Source organism: Scyliorhinus torazame, chromosome 5, assembly GCF_047496885.1.
Source record: "Scyliorhinus torazame isolate Kashiwa2021f chromosome 5, sScyTor2.1, whole genome shotgun sequence".
Taxonomy (NCBI): Eukaryota; Metazoa; Chordata; class Chondrichthyes; order Carcharhiniformes; family Scyliorhinidae; genus Scyliorhinus; species Scyliorhinus torazame.
Genome location: NC_092711.1, coordinates 91,300,384 through 91,316,399, shown reverse-complemented (window position 1 = coordinate 91,316,399; position 16,016 = coordinate 91,300,384). Strand labels below are relative to the sequence as shown.

At 45.7% G+C, this 16,016-nt stretch overlaps 1 protein-coding gene across 1 annotated transcript in view; it reads left to right on the top strand.

Annotated features, from left to right (window-relative positions):
- Positions 1–16,016, top strand: part of LOC140421474 (uncharacterized) — a 366,287-nt gene that overhangs the window by 308,671 nt on the left and 41,600 nt on the right. The window lies entirely within an intron of this gene.

The following is a 16,016-nucleotide window of genomic DNA, read 5'->3' as shown; positions in this document are numbered from 1 at the left end:
AAATGTCATTTGCTCCCATATATGCCGGAAATGTATTCAGGAGAAGCAGAAGTGCTGAAAATTGCCGGCACACTGAGCAGGAACATAGATGGTCCTATTTTGACTCGGACAAATATTAACAGTTCGTTCAATGGCGATTAATGCAGGTCAGAGGCTGGGAATCTCTCTGTTAATATATTAAATTGATTAACACTGAAAGACCGGCTGGGAATCCTGCGGAGAGAAATTCACCTCCTGATGAACTGAATTGGGTTAAAGTTATTGAATCAGCATCTTTTCATGGACTTTGCAAACTGATCCCGAATATTTTACCACAAGCCAGCCAGGAATCGAATCCCAAATCTCCTGATCTAGAGTCAGGCGCGTTATCCATTGCGGCACTGGCCCACAGGGCCATCGTTACATCTGGTCCACACGTGACATAGACTGTTTATCCCAAAGTGCTTCAAAACTCTCGGGGAAATTCTGTCAGGGTCGCCCTGGCGGATTGGATCGGAGTCGGGGTTGAAATTGGCGGCAGTGTAAAATACAGCAATGCAGCTACCTGCGTGGAAGGTCATTCCCGAAAAACAGAAAGAAGGAGCTTGCAGTTCTGGGATCGTGTCCAGCGTCTGTTTGTGGGGGAATGCAGTTGGTGAATGGCCAGGCTTGGACAATACTTACCAGGATATAAAACAACAAATGAATGAATTTAAGTTTGGAAATTCCCAGCTCTTTTCTGTCTGCAGGTATTTCCCGCCCTGAGCTGCACAATGAACAACAAACCACACCGATAAAACTAACTTTTATTTCCTGTCCGTTCAACTGGTGTCGTGGGCGTCATTTTCTGTTTTCATCAAATGTCCGAACGGTGTAAAGTTCCGATCATGTCCACCAGAGGGCGACATGGTCACATGTTTCGTCCTGATCAAATACCCGACATAATATTCACCTTAAGGTTCTGACTCAGTCAATGGTCCCTCTCTGTTTCCAAATATAGGAACAGATGAAATAGAAGCAGAAGTTGGCCATTCGGCCCCTTCAGGCTGCTCAGCCATTCAATAAGATGTGGAGATGCCGGCGTTGGACTGGGGTGAGCACAGTAAGAAGTCTGACAACACCAGGTTAAAGTCCAACAGGTTTGTTTCGAATCACTAGCTTTCGGAGCACTGCTCCTTCATTGGGTGTGTAAAGAGGTGGGTTCCACAACCATATATATGGAAAGAAGGCTTACAACACCAGGTTAAAGTCCAACATGTTTGTTTCAAATACTAGCTTTCGGAGCACTGCTCCTTCCTCAGGCTCCTTCCTCCATTCACCTGAGGAAGGAGCAGTGCTCCGAAAGCTAGTGTTTGAAACAAACATGTTGGACTTTAACCTGGTGTTGTAAGACTTCTTACTGTGTTCACCCCAGTCCAACGCCGGCATTTCCACATCATATATATAGACACAGTCAATGATACAAAGACTTGCATTCAAAGTATCATCTTGCATCATCTTGATTCAAAACAAACCTTTCGGACTTTAACCTGGTGTCAGACTTCTTACTATTCAATAAGCTGTCTGACCTGTTTGTGTTTCGAATTCCACATTCCCATCATGCAAAGATACGAAATAAGATTCTGTGATACTGAATATTCTGTTTTCTAGAATGATGCAGCACATGTGCAGAGTTCGAAAGAAGCTCAACAAACACTCGAGGAACAGCAGCGCCTCTTTCCACTGGGCTCAATACAGCTTTCACAGTCAGAGTGTGTTCAACAGTCTCACACTGTAAATGCGGCCCCCATTCTGTGTGCCCTTACATCGCAGATTTGGGTTTGAATCTTGTTTCCACTTGATCTTTGTGTCCGGGCGACAGTTGTTGATCAATCTGCCATTGACAGCTCCTCCAGACACATCTTTTGTTTCTTTGTTTCTTCCATTGCTGTGACAGAGAGCTGGCACAGACACGGCAGCCCGAATGGCCTCATTCTGTGGTGTAATTATTCTCTGATTCGATGCTAACCTCAGCCTGTGGCCAGGGACCCAAGGCATTTTTTCATTTAATCTCTCCTGACTTGCACCCTGTCAGAAAATTTTCTACATTTCTAACCTTTCCCGGTTTCTATGAAAGGTCACGGAGGTGAAAGATGAATTTTGTTTCCCTGTCCACAAATGCTGCCTGACTTCCTGAGTTTTCCCAGCATTTTCCGCAGATATGATTGGCTGCGGATGACAATGAAGGTATCTTTTGGTTCAATCAGATGCTTCTTACCGGCTCGTTTGTCTAGTGGTAAGATTCTCGCTCGTGGTTTGTGCTGTACGAAAATGTGAGAGGTCCCGGGTTCAAATCCCGGGCGAGCCCTCTGATGTTGTTTCTTATTGTCCAAGCAACACGTTTTGTTCATTTCTTTCAGTGCAGACGGCGGGATTGGTTCACATTGCGTTTGCTTTGAGAAGCTGAGCTCACGCTGCAGGGAATCAATACGTTCCCGAGAAAATCGATACATTTCGAAAAGCTTGACTATGTGAGTGGACATTCCCTTATCTCCAATCACTAATCCAGGTGACTCCATGGTGGTGGATTCAGGCAGCTCTCTGTCTGTTTCATTCTATCCATTCGGGGATGTGAGCATCGCTGGCCGCTCCAGCATTTATTGCCCAGGACTATTCCCTATTGAGAAGGTGGTGGTGAGCTGCTTCTTGAACCTCTGCAGTCCATTGGTTTAGGTACACCCACAGTGCTGTTAGGGAGGGAGTTCCAGGATTATTTCCCAGCGACAGTGAAGGCACAGCCGATATATTTCCAAGTAACAATAATCTTAATTATTGTCACAAGTAATCTTATATTAACAATGCAATGAAGTTACTGTGAAAATGGTCAGGATGGGGAGTGGCTGGGAAGGGAACTTTCAGGGTGTCAGGGTCTTGGGTTTGGAAGGCGCTGTCTCAGGTGCCTTTGGTGAATTCCTGCACCCATCCAGACAAGTGGAGAGTATTCCATCACACTCCTGACTTGTGCCTTGTAGATGATGGACAGGTTTTGTGGAGTTAGGAGTGAGCTACTCGCTGCAGGATTCCCAGCCTCTGACCTGCATTTGTCCCCATTGAAGGAACTGTTAATATTTGTGCCGAGTCAAAATAGGAGCATCGATGTCCCTGCTCAGTGTGCCGGCAATTTTCAACACTTCTGCTTCTCCTAATTGCATTTTGAGGTACATGTCAGAGCGAATGACACATGCTTGAAAGTTATTATATTCAGGTAATATTGGATAGTGGATTCACTGGGGGAGTGGCTGGTGGTTGAATAATGTAATTGTCTCTAGACCAGTGAAGCAGAGAACCAGGCTGGAGCTCTGGGGACCGGGGTTCCACGCGGCAGATTAACTCAGCATCAATTCAAGGGCAATTCGGGATGGGTGTAAATGAATAAAGAAAATGTCAATCATGTAACTTTTCCACACACGGAAATGAATGTGGGTTTTGACAATGTGTCTGTGCGGTTTTAAACCGAGGGCCTTTATGCTGTAAAGCAAACATGATAATCACTACACTGCAGAAACGGGGAACAGCGCTTAGCGCACTGACCGGGAATAGTAAACTGTGCGTCCTTATTGCACTGAGGAACCTTCTATTGTCAGAGTACTATTCAACTGAAAACTTAGACATGTGGCGGAGAAGTTGATCTGATATTAGAATCATCAAATATCACAGCACATTAGAAAACCATTCAGACTTAACACGTGTGAACTCTCTGACTGCGATTCCTGCCAGTCTTCATCACAGAGTATTTTGCAGGATATCATTCGGAACTTTGCGGGTGTAAGATAATGCATTCGCTTAACTATTGAACAACAAATAGCAAGGATACAACTCATCTGCAAACTTAGATGAGTAACGTCAATAAAGTTTCGAATAAGGGACATTTGGTGTGTGAGGGGAATGTGTTAACCAGTACACTGAAAAACAGCTGACTGCCAATGAGCCCATTGGACTGGTGTTTGGAAAATGTGTTGTCTTGTCTGGAAACGTGATAAAACTCTAACAAAAATACAGACATTGAAAAGAGCAAACCGATTAATCTCAATGTCCGTTTCTCTTTCTGTGATCTTGAGGATTCTCTATTCCAATTTGCTTTTGAAAAAGGAGTTTCTGCAGAATCCTTGCTCAGTTTGATTTAATGAGAACGTTCCCCTGGTCCAATGACCAGAAGATTTGGACCTGAAGATGGTGTCGTTTACGATATAAACATTATGTATTCATGCAATTGGTTTCATATTGAATTTACAAAAGTGTATCTTGTCATTATTTCTGAGTTGATAACAGAATCCAATTAATTTGATCTACATCCTGTTTACAGAGTCTGTCTATTAGAGAGGGAAAGGATTTGTGAAGCTTAACAAAGCCCTCTAGAGATCACTTTGCTGAAGTAGTTTACTTTATTAGATTTCAAATGAATTCTGAAATGTAGAAATGTTCGTCCAGCAAATATCTCAGGGTGAAATGATTTCCTCTCATTCAGTAATAACATCATTCTTATGTTCCTTCGAAAAACATCAAACAATTTTACTCAGTATTTGTTCCATTACTCAAAACTTGATATTATTTGATATTTATGTCCTCATCTGAAATTGAGACTCTCTGAAATATACAACATTGAATTGCAAACATGACTGACAAAGAAAATAAATCGAATCACTGGGTAATACAAGTTCATAGAATCATAGAATTTACAGTGCAGAAGGAGACCATTCGGCCCATCGAGTCTGCACTGGCTCTTTGAAAGAGAACCCTACCCAAGCCCACACCTCCACCCTATCCCCATAACCCAATAACCCCACCCAACACTCAGGGCAATTTTGGACACTAAGGGCAATTTATCATGGCCAATCCACCTAACCTGCATGTCTTTGGATTGTGGGAGGAAACCGGAGCACCCGGAGGAAACCCACGCAGACACGGGGAGAATGTGCAGACTCCGCACAGACAGTGTCACAAGCCGGGAATCGAAACTGGGACCCTGGAGCTGTGAAGCAATTGTGCTAACCACTTTGCTACCGTGCTAACCACTATGCTACCAGTTCTGTCGAGTTCATTTGAGATTGGCCACGTCAGTTTTTAAACACAATCAAATATCTTCACAGTTAGGAGACTAAAGAAAGAAAAGTTTATTATATTTGACCCTTTGTTCTGGGTATGAAACATTCTGCAGCCTAAATCCCATTCATGTTAATGAAAGGAGAGTTGACAGCAAATCTGCACTGAGCCTGGATTTCCTCATCTCTCTGAATGGCTTTTCCTGTTTCTCTACCACAAAGCCCAATTTTCAAAAAGGTGGTTCAGTTAAATCTCTGCTATTTCCTCTAATTCAGTTACAGTATCGTTTGTCTCTGTCTGTATGAGCATACATTACCATTAGATATTTTTCAGATGGTGATTAAAAATGTTAATCTACGTTCCGGGTGCGGCGATGACCAGCTGAGTCGCACGTTTCGGCAGCTCCCGGTGAAACGGACTTTTGGGCTCTTGATAGGAGCCCCAACGGCAATTTTGACGGCTAAAAACACTGTGCGGTAAACCAGAAGGGAATCCCCCCTGGATACGGATGAAAAAAGGAGGAGAAAGTGGCCGGATTGCAGTGGATCCTTTAGAACAGCGGCAAGGAAGGCAAGCAAAAACCAAGATGGTGTCGGAAGGTGGCAGTTTAACATGGGGCCCTGAACAACAAGAGCTCTCGAAATGCTGTGTGGAAGAGCTCAAAAAGGAAATGAAGAAAGAGCTGTTGGCCCGGATACTACAGGCGATCGAAGGGCTAAAGGAGGAACAAAAGACCCAGGAGCGGGAGCTTCGGGTCGTGAAGGCAAAGGCAGCCGAGAATGAGGACGACATACAGGGCCTGGTGGTGAAGACGGAGACGCATGAGGCACATCAGAAACGATGTGTGGAAAGGTTGGAGGCACTGGAGAACAACGCAAGGAGGAACAACCTGAGGATTCTTGGTCTTCCTGAAGGTGCGGAGGGAGCGGACGTCGGGGCATATGTGAGCACGATGCTGCACTCGTTAATGGCAGCGGAGGCCCCGGCGGGTCCGTTGGAGGTGGAGGGAGCATACCGAGTGATGGCGCGAGGACCGAGAGCAGGAGAAATTCCCAGAGCCATAGTGGTGAGATTCCTCCATTTTAAGGATAGAGAAATGGTCCTTAGATGGGCAAAGAAAACTCGGAGCAGTAAATGGGAGAACGCGGTGATCCGCGTTTCTCAAGACTGGAGTGCAGAGGTGGCGAGAAGGAGGGCGAGCTTTAATCGGGCCAAGGCGGTGCTTCATAAAAAGAAGATAAAATTTGGAATGCTGCAACCGGCAAGACTGTGGGTCACATATCGAGGGAGGCACCACTACTTTGAGACGGCGGATGAAGCGTGGACTTTTATTGTGGAAGAAAAACTGGAATGAGCGGGTTATTAAAAAGAACGTTTGAACAAAGTGGTGGGGCGAATGTGGGGGGCAAAGAGGGGGGTTAAAAAGGGGGGAAAGAGGAGTTTTATGTACTAATCCTGCGATGTGGTAACTTTTCTCTCTTCCACAGGTGGTGGTGGGGGGAGGAGGGGAGGTGGAGGAGATGGGGCGTTGGCCATTGGGGGCGGGGCCAAGGGAGAAGCGCAGGCTTGGTTCCCGCGCTATGATAATCATGGCGGGAATAGAGAAGCAGGAAGGAGGGGGCGTCGCACGGTGCAAGCCGATGTCACAGGGGGAAGCCGAGGTCGGCCAGAGTTTGCTGACTTCTGGGAGCAACATGGGGGGAGTAATTACGCTAGCGGGGTATCTAGCGGGGGGGGGGGGGTGGGAGGGGGGAATTACTGGGTTGCTGCTGCTGGGGAGAGGGGGGAGCTGGTATGGGAGGGGATGGGCGGGGGGGGGCACCGCCTGGGGGAGATACAGCTGTGTGGGAACCGGGTGAGGAGCTGGAAAAAGGGGATGGCTAATCGACAAGGGGGGGGATAGGAAGCCCCCCAACCCGGCTGATCACGTGGAACGTGAGAGGGCTGAAAGGGCCGATAAAGAGGGCACGGGTACTCGCACACCTTAAGAAACTTAAGGCAGATGTGGTTATGTTACAGGAAACGCACCTGAAACTGATAGACCAGGTTAGGCTACGCAAAGGATGGGTGGGGCAGGTGTTCCATTCGGGGCTAGATGCGAAAAACAGGGGGGTGGCTATATTAGTGGGGAAGCGGGTAATGTTCAAGGCAAAGACTATAGTGGCGGATAACGGGGGCAGATACGTGATGGTGAGTGGCAAACTACAGGGGGAGACGGTGGGTTTGGTAAACGTATATGCCCCGAACTGGGATGATGCCAATTTTATGAGGCGGATGCTAGGACGCATTCCGGACCTAGAGATGGGAAAGCTGATAATGGGGGGAGATTTTAATACGGTGTTGGAACCAGGGCTGGATAGGTCGAAGTCCAGGACTGGAAGGAGGCCGGCAGCAGCCAAGGTACTTAAAGATTTTATGGAGCAGATGGGAGGTGTAGACCCGTGGAGATTTAGCAAACCTAGGAGTAAGGAGTTCTCGTTTTTCTCCTATGTCCATAAAGTCTACTCGCGAATAGACTTTTTTGTGCTGGGAAGGGCGTTGATCCCGAAGGTGAGGGGAACGGAGTATACGGCTAGCGCCATTTCGGATCACGCTCCACACTGGGTAGACTTGGAGATAGGGGAGGAAACAGGAGGGCGCCCACCCTGGAGAATGGACATGGGACTAATGGCAGATGAGGGGATGTGTCTAAGGGAGAGGGGGTGCATTGAAAAGTACTTGGAACTCAATGATAATGGGGAGGTCCAGGTGGGAGTGGTCTGGGAGGCGCTAAAGGCGGTGGTTCGAGGGGAGCTGATATCAATAAGGGCACATAAAGGGAAGCAGGAGAGTAAGGAACGGGAGCGGTTGCTGCAAGAACTTTTGAGGGTGGACAGACAATATGCGGAAGCACCGGAGGAGGGACTGTACAGGGAAAGGCAAAGGCTACATGTAGAATTTGACTTACTGACTACGGGCACTGCAGAGGCACAATGGAGGAAGGCACAGGGTGTACAGTACGAATATGGGGAGAAGGCGAGCAGGTTGCTGGCACACCAATTGAGGAAAAGGGGAGCAGCGAGGGAAATAGGGGGAGTGAGGGATGAGGAAGGAGAGATGGAGCGGAGAGAGTGAATGGAGTGTTCAAGACATTTTATAAAAAATTATATGAAGCTCAACCCCCGGATGGGAGGGAGAGAATGATGGGCTTCTTGGATTGGCTGGAATTTCCCAAGGTGGAAGAGCAGGAAAGGGTGGGACTGGGAGCACAGATCGAGGTAGAAGAAGTGGTGAAAGGAATTAGGAGCATGCAGGCGGGAAAGGCCCTGGGACCGGATGGATTCCCAGTCGAATTCTATAGAAAATATGTGGACTTGCTCGCCCCGGTATTGACGAGGACCTTTAATGAGGCAAAGGAAAGGGGACAACTGCCCCCGACTATGTCTGAAGCAACGATATCGCTTCTCTTAAAGAAGGAAAAGGACCCGCTACAATGCGGGTCCTATAGACCTATTTCCCTCCTAAATGTAGATGCCGAGATCCTGGCCAAGGTAATGGCAATGAGAATAGAGGAATGTGTCCCGGGGGTGGTCCACGAGGACCAAACTGGGTTTGTGAAGGGGAGACAGCTGAACACGAATATACGGAGGCTGTTAGGGGTAATGATGATGGCCCCACCAGAGGGGGAAACGGAGATAGTAGTGGCGATGGATGCCGAGAAAGCATTTGATAGAGTGGAGTGGGATTATTTGTGGGAGGTGTTGAGGAGATTTGGTTTTGGAGAGAGGTATGTTAGATGGGTGCAGCTGTTGTATAGGGCCCCGATGGCGAGCGTGGTCACGAATGGACGGGGATCTGCATATTTTCGGCTCCATAGAGGGACAAGGCAGGGATGCCCTCTGTCCCCATTATTGTTTGCACTGGCGATTGAGCCCCTGGCGATAGCGTTGAGGGGTTCCAAGAAGTGGAGGGGAGTACTTAGAGGAGGAGAAGAGCACCGGGTATCTTTGTATGCGGACAATTTGCTACTATACGTGGCAGACCCGGCGGAGGGGATGCCAGAAATAATGCGGATACTTGGGGAGTTTGGGGATTTTTCAGGGTATAAATTGAACATGGGGAAAAGTGAGTTGTTTGTGGTGCATCCAGGGGAGCAGAGTCGAGAAATAGAGGACCTACCGTTGAGGAAGGTAACAAGGGACTTTCGTTACCTGGGGATCCAGATCGCCAAGAATTGGGGCACATTGCATAGGTTAAATTTAACGCGGTTGGTGGAACAAATGGAGGAGGATTTCAAGAGATGGGATATGGTATCCCTGTCACTGGCAGGGAGGGTGCAGGCGGTTAAGATGGTGGTCCTCCCGAGATTCCTCTTTGTGTTTCAGTGCCTCCCGGTGGTGATCACAAAGGCTTTTTTTAAAAGGATTGAAAAGAGCATCATGGGTTTTGTTTGGGCCGGGAAGACCCCGAGAGTGAGGAAGGGATTCTTACAGCGTAGCAGGGATAGGGGGTTGCTGGCACTACCGAGCCTAAGTGAGTATTATTGGGCCGCTAATATTTCAATGGTGAGTAAGTGGATGGGAGAGGAGGAGGGAGCGGCGTGGAAGAGATTAGAGAGGGCGTCCTGTAGGGGGACTAGCCTACAGGCTATGGTGACAGCCCCATTGCCGTTCTCACCGAGGAACTACACCACAAGCCCGGTGGTGGTGGCTACACTGAAGATTTGGGGACAGTGGAGACGGCATAGGGGAAAGACTGGCGCCTTGGGGGGGTCCCCGATAAGAAACAACCATAGGTTTGCCCCGGGGGGAATGGATGGGGGATATGGAATGTGGCAAAGAGCAGGAATAACGCAACTGAAAGATCTGTTTGTGGATGGGAAGTTCACGAGTCTGGGAGCGCTGACCGAGAAATATGGGTTGCCCCAAGGGAATGCATTCAGGTATATGCAACTGAGGGCTTTTGCGAGGCAACAGGTGAGGGAATTCCCGCAGCTCCCGACACAAGAGGTGCAGGACAGAGTGATCTCAAAGACATGGGTGGGGGATGGTAAGGTGTCAGATATATATAGGGAAATGAGGGTCGAAGGGGAGACTATGTAGATGAACTAAAAGGGAAATGGGAAGAAGAGCTGGGGGAAGAGATCGAGGAGGGGCTGTGGGCAGATGCCCTAAGCAGGGTAAACTCGTCGTCCTCGTGTGCCAGGCTAAGCCTGATTCAGTTTAAGGTATTACACAGGGCGCATAGGACTGGAGCACGGCTCAGTAAATTTTTTGGGGTGGAGGATAGGTGTGCGAGGTGCTCGAGAAGCCCAGCGAATCATACCCATATGTTTTGGTCATGCCCGGCACTACAGGGGTTTTGGATGGGGGTGACAAAGGTGCTTTCAAAAGTAGTGGGGGTCCGGGTCGAACCAAGCTGGGGGTTGGCTAAATTTGGGGTTGCACAAGAGCCGGGAGTGCAGGAGGCGAGAGAGGCCGATGTTTTGGCCTTTGCGTCCCTAGTAGCCCGGCGCAGGATATTGTTAATGTGGAAAGAAGCCAAGCCCCCGGGGGTGGAGACCTGGATAAATGACATGGCAGGGTTTATAAAGCTAGAGTGGATTAAGTTCGTTCTAAGGGGGTCGGCTCAAGGGTTCACCAGGCGGTGGCAACCGTTCGTCGAATACCTCGCAGAAAGATAGATGGAATGGAAAAAAGAAGGCAGCAGCAGCAGCCCAGGATCGGGGGGGGGGGGCGGGGGGAGGAGGAACCAGAAGGACTCTCAGGGTTGTTAATATATACTGTATAATATGTATAGGTCGTTGCGACAGATAATTATATATTGGACTGTTAAATTATATTTTTGGAGAGTGTTACTTGTGATAAGGCAGTTGCCAATCAGGGTTAGTTTTCATTTTTGTTATTTATTCATTTTTTGTTTATAAAATAGGTCATTGTTATTTGTGTTGTTATAATATTGTGTAAAGGATGCACAATGTACTGTGTTGGTTGACCAAAAATTTTCAATAAAATATTTATTAAAAAAAAAAATGTTAATCTACATCCGTAAATCCATTAAATTCTGTTGTGGATTGAACACACTGCGAATGTCCGAACTGTGTCAAAATGGGATCATCTTTTTCTGATCTTTGCTTCTTCAATATTCACTACCTCCGACTTCTCCGAATGAAGTTTGAGGCCGAGATGAGACCAAATATATATCTAATATATGGAATTCAGATGACATGCAGAAACAAACGCGTGTTATGCAAATTTTCCTCAAACTAAGCGAGAAGTCTTCAATGTTTCTGCCCAGTTTTGCACAAAGGACCTTTCGCGGCGTTAGATGAACATGATAACCACTACACTACAGAAACAGGCAGCAGCGGAGCAGCCAATGAACCTGTGCTATGTTCAACTGCAGTGTCTTGCTGCAGCTTCTGATGGTTAGGCTGAGAGGCCATGTCACTTATTACTCTCCTCCACCTTGTTTATTTCAAGCAACATTTTCATTACTTCCTGTTGGGGGACATTTTCTGATACTGGACTATGATATAAATTATAGGTGGCTCTGTAACTACATTTGTGCTCCTATATTACTTTTGAATAGTTCTGATGAGACAAAAGGTGCTCAATAGCTTAGATGCCTGTTTATAAGAGGCAATTTGTAGGAATAGAAAGTGTATACACAATGCTTGTTAATATCAGAAAGGATACAAAATGGCTGTTAGCTATTAAAGCAATACTAAAGACACAAAATAGCCGAACTAGCCACATTCCTGAACAATAAATTACAAACTGTGTAAATTGCCTCATGAGAGCCAAGCGTGGGTACTTATGGGGAGTGTCTCAATAGCTGCTGATAACAGCTTCATAGAACAAGGAATGCAATGTATCCATAATAGATCAAGGTCTCCAGCTGTGGACAGGGCATATCTTTGTGTTTGCTTTGAATGACTTCTGAATGAAGTTAGGGGCGGGTAAGCCAACACCCAGTTTAACCATATATGTGATAACTGGATGCTAAGAAAATTGATTGATTGCATGTAATGAATTACGACGCGAATATAGTTGATTGATTGTATGTGAATGAGAATACAACTAATTCAGGGACAAACGTATGTTGTGCAAAGTTTTCCTCAGACTAAATGAGAAGCATTTAATGCTTCTAGCAAGTTTCGAACCAGACACCTTTCACATGATAGCTGATTGTGATTCTCTATGCTAGAGAAACAGCTGGCAGCACAGTACCCAATGGCCCTGTGCAACGTTCAACTGCAGTCTTGCTGCAGCTCTCAATGGTTCGGCTGAGAAGCCAGGTCACTAATTACATGAAGACAACTGTTTCTTTAAAACCTGTGTCTCAACTTGTAAGACCATAACATATAGAACTTATATTGAACTTTAGCATTTGTTCAGCAAATATCTAATGGAACAGTGCTCTCTGTTCAATTATTAATGCATCATTCTTATCTTCTGACAGAAAATTTCCACCAATTTTACTCAATATTTGTTTCATTATTCAATGTTGAACATCAGAATATGTATTTGTTATATATGACTTCATTTTGAATTGAATAGTTCTCGAGACTTCACTCTGAATATCTCTGAAATATGCACCATTGAATTGCAAACATGAGTGACCAAGGAAGCGTGGGTCACTGGGTAATACAAATCCCATGAATCTTTGTTGAGATTGCAGCTATGATGTGGAGATGCCACCGTTGGACTGGGGTGGGCTTAGTAAGAAGTCTTACAACACCAGGTTAAAGTTCAACAGGATTGTTTTGAATCACTAGTTTTCAGAGTGTAGCTCCTTCCTCTTCACCTGAGGAAGGAGCTGTGCTCCGAAAGCTAGTGATTCTTAACAAACCCGTTTGACTTTAACCTGGTGTTGTAAGATTTTTACTTTGTTGAGATTGACCGCAGACAGCTTTTAAACAAAGTCAAATATAGTTAAATGGAAGTGAATTGAGAATTATGTGTTGCTTATATTTGACCCCTCTGTGTTTTGGTGTGAAACATTCTGCAGCCTAAATCCCGTTCATGTATAAGAAAGGAGGGGTGACAGCAAATCCGCACTGAGCCTGGATTTCCTCATCTTCTTGAGTGGCTTTTCCTGTTTCTCCATCATGAACGCCAAATTTTTTAAAAAGGTGGTTCAGTTAAATCTCTGCCATTTCCTCTAATTCAGTTACCGTATCGTTTGTGTCTGTCTATATGAGCACCCATTACAAGTAGATAAGTTTTGTACAGTGATTAAAATGTTAATCTGCGTCTACAAAGCCATTAAATTCTTTTGTGAACTGAGCAAACTGCCAAGATCCGCACTTTGTTTTTTCATGTATGGAACGATCTGTCTGGACTGTACGCAGAACAATACTTTTCACTGTGCTCGGTACACGTGACAATAAATCCAATCCAATCAAAGGGACAGTTTCTTACTAGTTTTCAGATTGAACAATGAGCCGCCTTAAAAATTATTCATTCATGGGAGGTGGGCGTCACTGGTTGGGCCAGCATTTACTGCTCATTCCAATTGCCCTTGAACTGCGTGTCTTGTGAGTCTATTTCAGAGGGCACTTACAAATCAACCACAACATTGCTGTGGATCTGGAGTCACGTGTAGGCCAGGCCACAGAAGGAGTGCAGATTTCCTAAGGGACATTAGTGAACCAGATGGGGTTTTACAAAAATTATAGAATCATAGAATTTACAGTGCAGAAGGAGCCCATTCAGCCCATCGAGTCTGCGCCGGCCCTTGGAAATAGCACCCTACCTAAACCCACACTCCCACCCTAATCCCTGTAACCCCACCCAACCTTTTTGGACACAAAGGGAACTTTAGCTTGACCAATCCACCTAACCTGCATGTTTGGACTGTGGGAGGAAACCGGAGCATCCGGAGGAAACCCATGCAGAAACGGGGAGAACGTGCAAACTCCGCACAGGCAGTGAACCAAGCCAGGAATCGAACCTGGGACCCTGGAGCTGTGAAGTAACTGTGCTAACCACTGTGCTACTGTGGCCCCCCCAATTGACAGTGTCAACACTAGACTTTTAATTCAAGGCTTTTATTGAACTTCAATTTCAATGTCTGTCATCGGCAAACTCGATCCCAGATCCCGAGAGCATTAACCGGAGTCTCTAGATTACTAGCCCAGTAACAATACCATTCCGCCACTGCGTATTCCACATGCACTTGGCAGAATTCGATGTCTAGTGTTGTGTTCTGTGATCTTGTCTTGCAATGATTCTACAGAACTGCTGGTGACTTAGACAGAATGATGATTTATTAATGTACACGTGGTAAGGTAATGATCAGAATGCTATACAGACTAAGTTATCACAGTTACATTAGACTCTCTTGGAACTACACTGACGTGCGACTGTCCTCATGTACGCTTTACAACCTTCTGCTGGTAGCCTGATGTTCCCTGACTGATGTCTGACAACACCTGGTGGGAGGTCACACTGCTGAGTACATGTAATATTATCTACAAGCTTATCACCACATCAAGTAACTTTGCAAAATTATAGTCATTTAATTTTTCAAACAAATTTTGATAGCTCTGCAGTTTCTGGAACCATTTTGGTTGATAATGTTATTTTTGAAAATAAAGATCTAGTCTTTACAATACAATTACCTAATACACTAATTCATTAATGATAATCAATGTTCACTACTGAATAATCATTAATGTAATTATTGTTTTTTGCGATGAAATCAATACATAGTTAATATAGAAAAGGTACAGAAGGTGAAATGGCTGCAGAAAGGCACATGTTAGAGGTATAAAAGGGCTTCTTGACCTTATTACTAAGGCCAGTGAGTACACTATGAAAATAACAATTTATGGGCAGCAAGGTGGCGCAATGGTTAGCACTGCTGCCTCATGGCGCCATGGTCCCAGGTTCGATCCCGACCCTGGGTCACTGCCATGTGGAGTTTGCACATTCGTCCTGTGGTTTTGTTGGTTTCACCCCCACAACCCAAAGATGTGCAGGGTGGGTGGATTGGCCACACTAAATTGTTCCTTAATTGGAAAAAATGAATTGGGTACTCTAAATTTATTTTTAATAATGAAAATAACAATTTAAAAACTAAATGTGATGACACATGCGTAATGTAATGTTTCCTACATTACAACAGTGAATATATTTCAAAAGTACTCCATTGGCTTTAAAACACTTTAGGAGCTCCAGTGGTAGTGAGAGATTTTATAGAAATGTACATTTATTCTAATTGTTTGCAAACGAGGATATATTACACTCGGTGTCCTCACCAATTTATTGATAAAGGTTGAGTCTTAATTTTGTGTAATAACCACGTCATTGACACCATTTTCAATACTCTGAAATTCCAGACACACCATAGGCACAATTATTTATTGTAAAGCACGGCGAGTTGTTGTGATTTGGAATGCACTGTCCATAAACGGTGCCAGAATCTCATTGGACTGCAACTTCCAAAAGGGAATTTGGTACATTCTGAAAAAGAAAACAAAATAGTCGAACTCTGGGATTAAATGGGTCGCTGTACAAAGAGCTGGCACGGGATAAATGGGCCAAATAGACTCCTCTGTGCTCTAGAAGCTTTGTGTACATGTAAAGGGAGTGGTAACAACCTGGAACCTACTGCCTATGAGGGAGGAGATGCAGAGATGATGGAAGGATTTCAATAGGAAATTGGACAGGCACTGAGAGAAATAAACCCACAGGGATTCGGGGAAAGAACGGGGCAATGGACAGACTGGCTTCCTCCACAGGGAGCCGACACCGTCCCAAAGGGCTGAATGGCCCCATTCCCCACCCTCCAGATGCTGTGATCTCAGGAGAGAAATTCAGCTGCTTCAGTCACTCCAACTAACTGGAGTCCCTCATCTCTGGTGCCATTCTCGTAAATGTCCTCTACACCCTCTCCAAGAACTTCACATCTTTCCTAAAGAGTGGAGCACATATATAGGGGGCACGATTCTCTGCACCCGCGACTAAGTG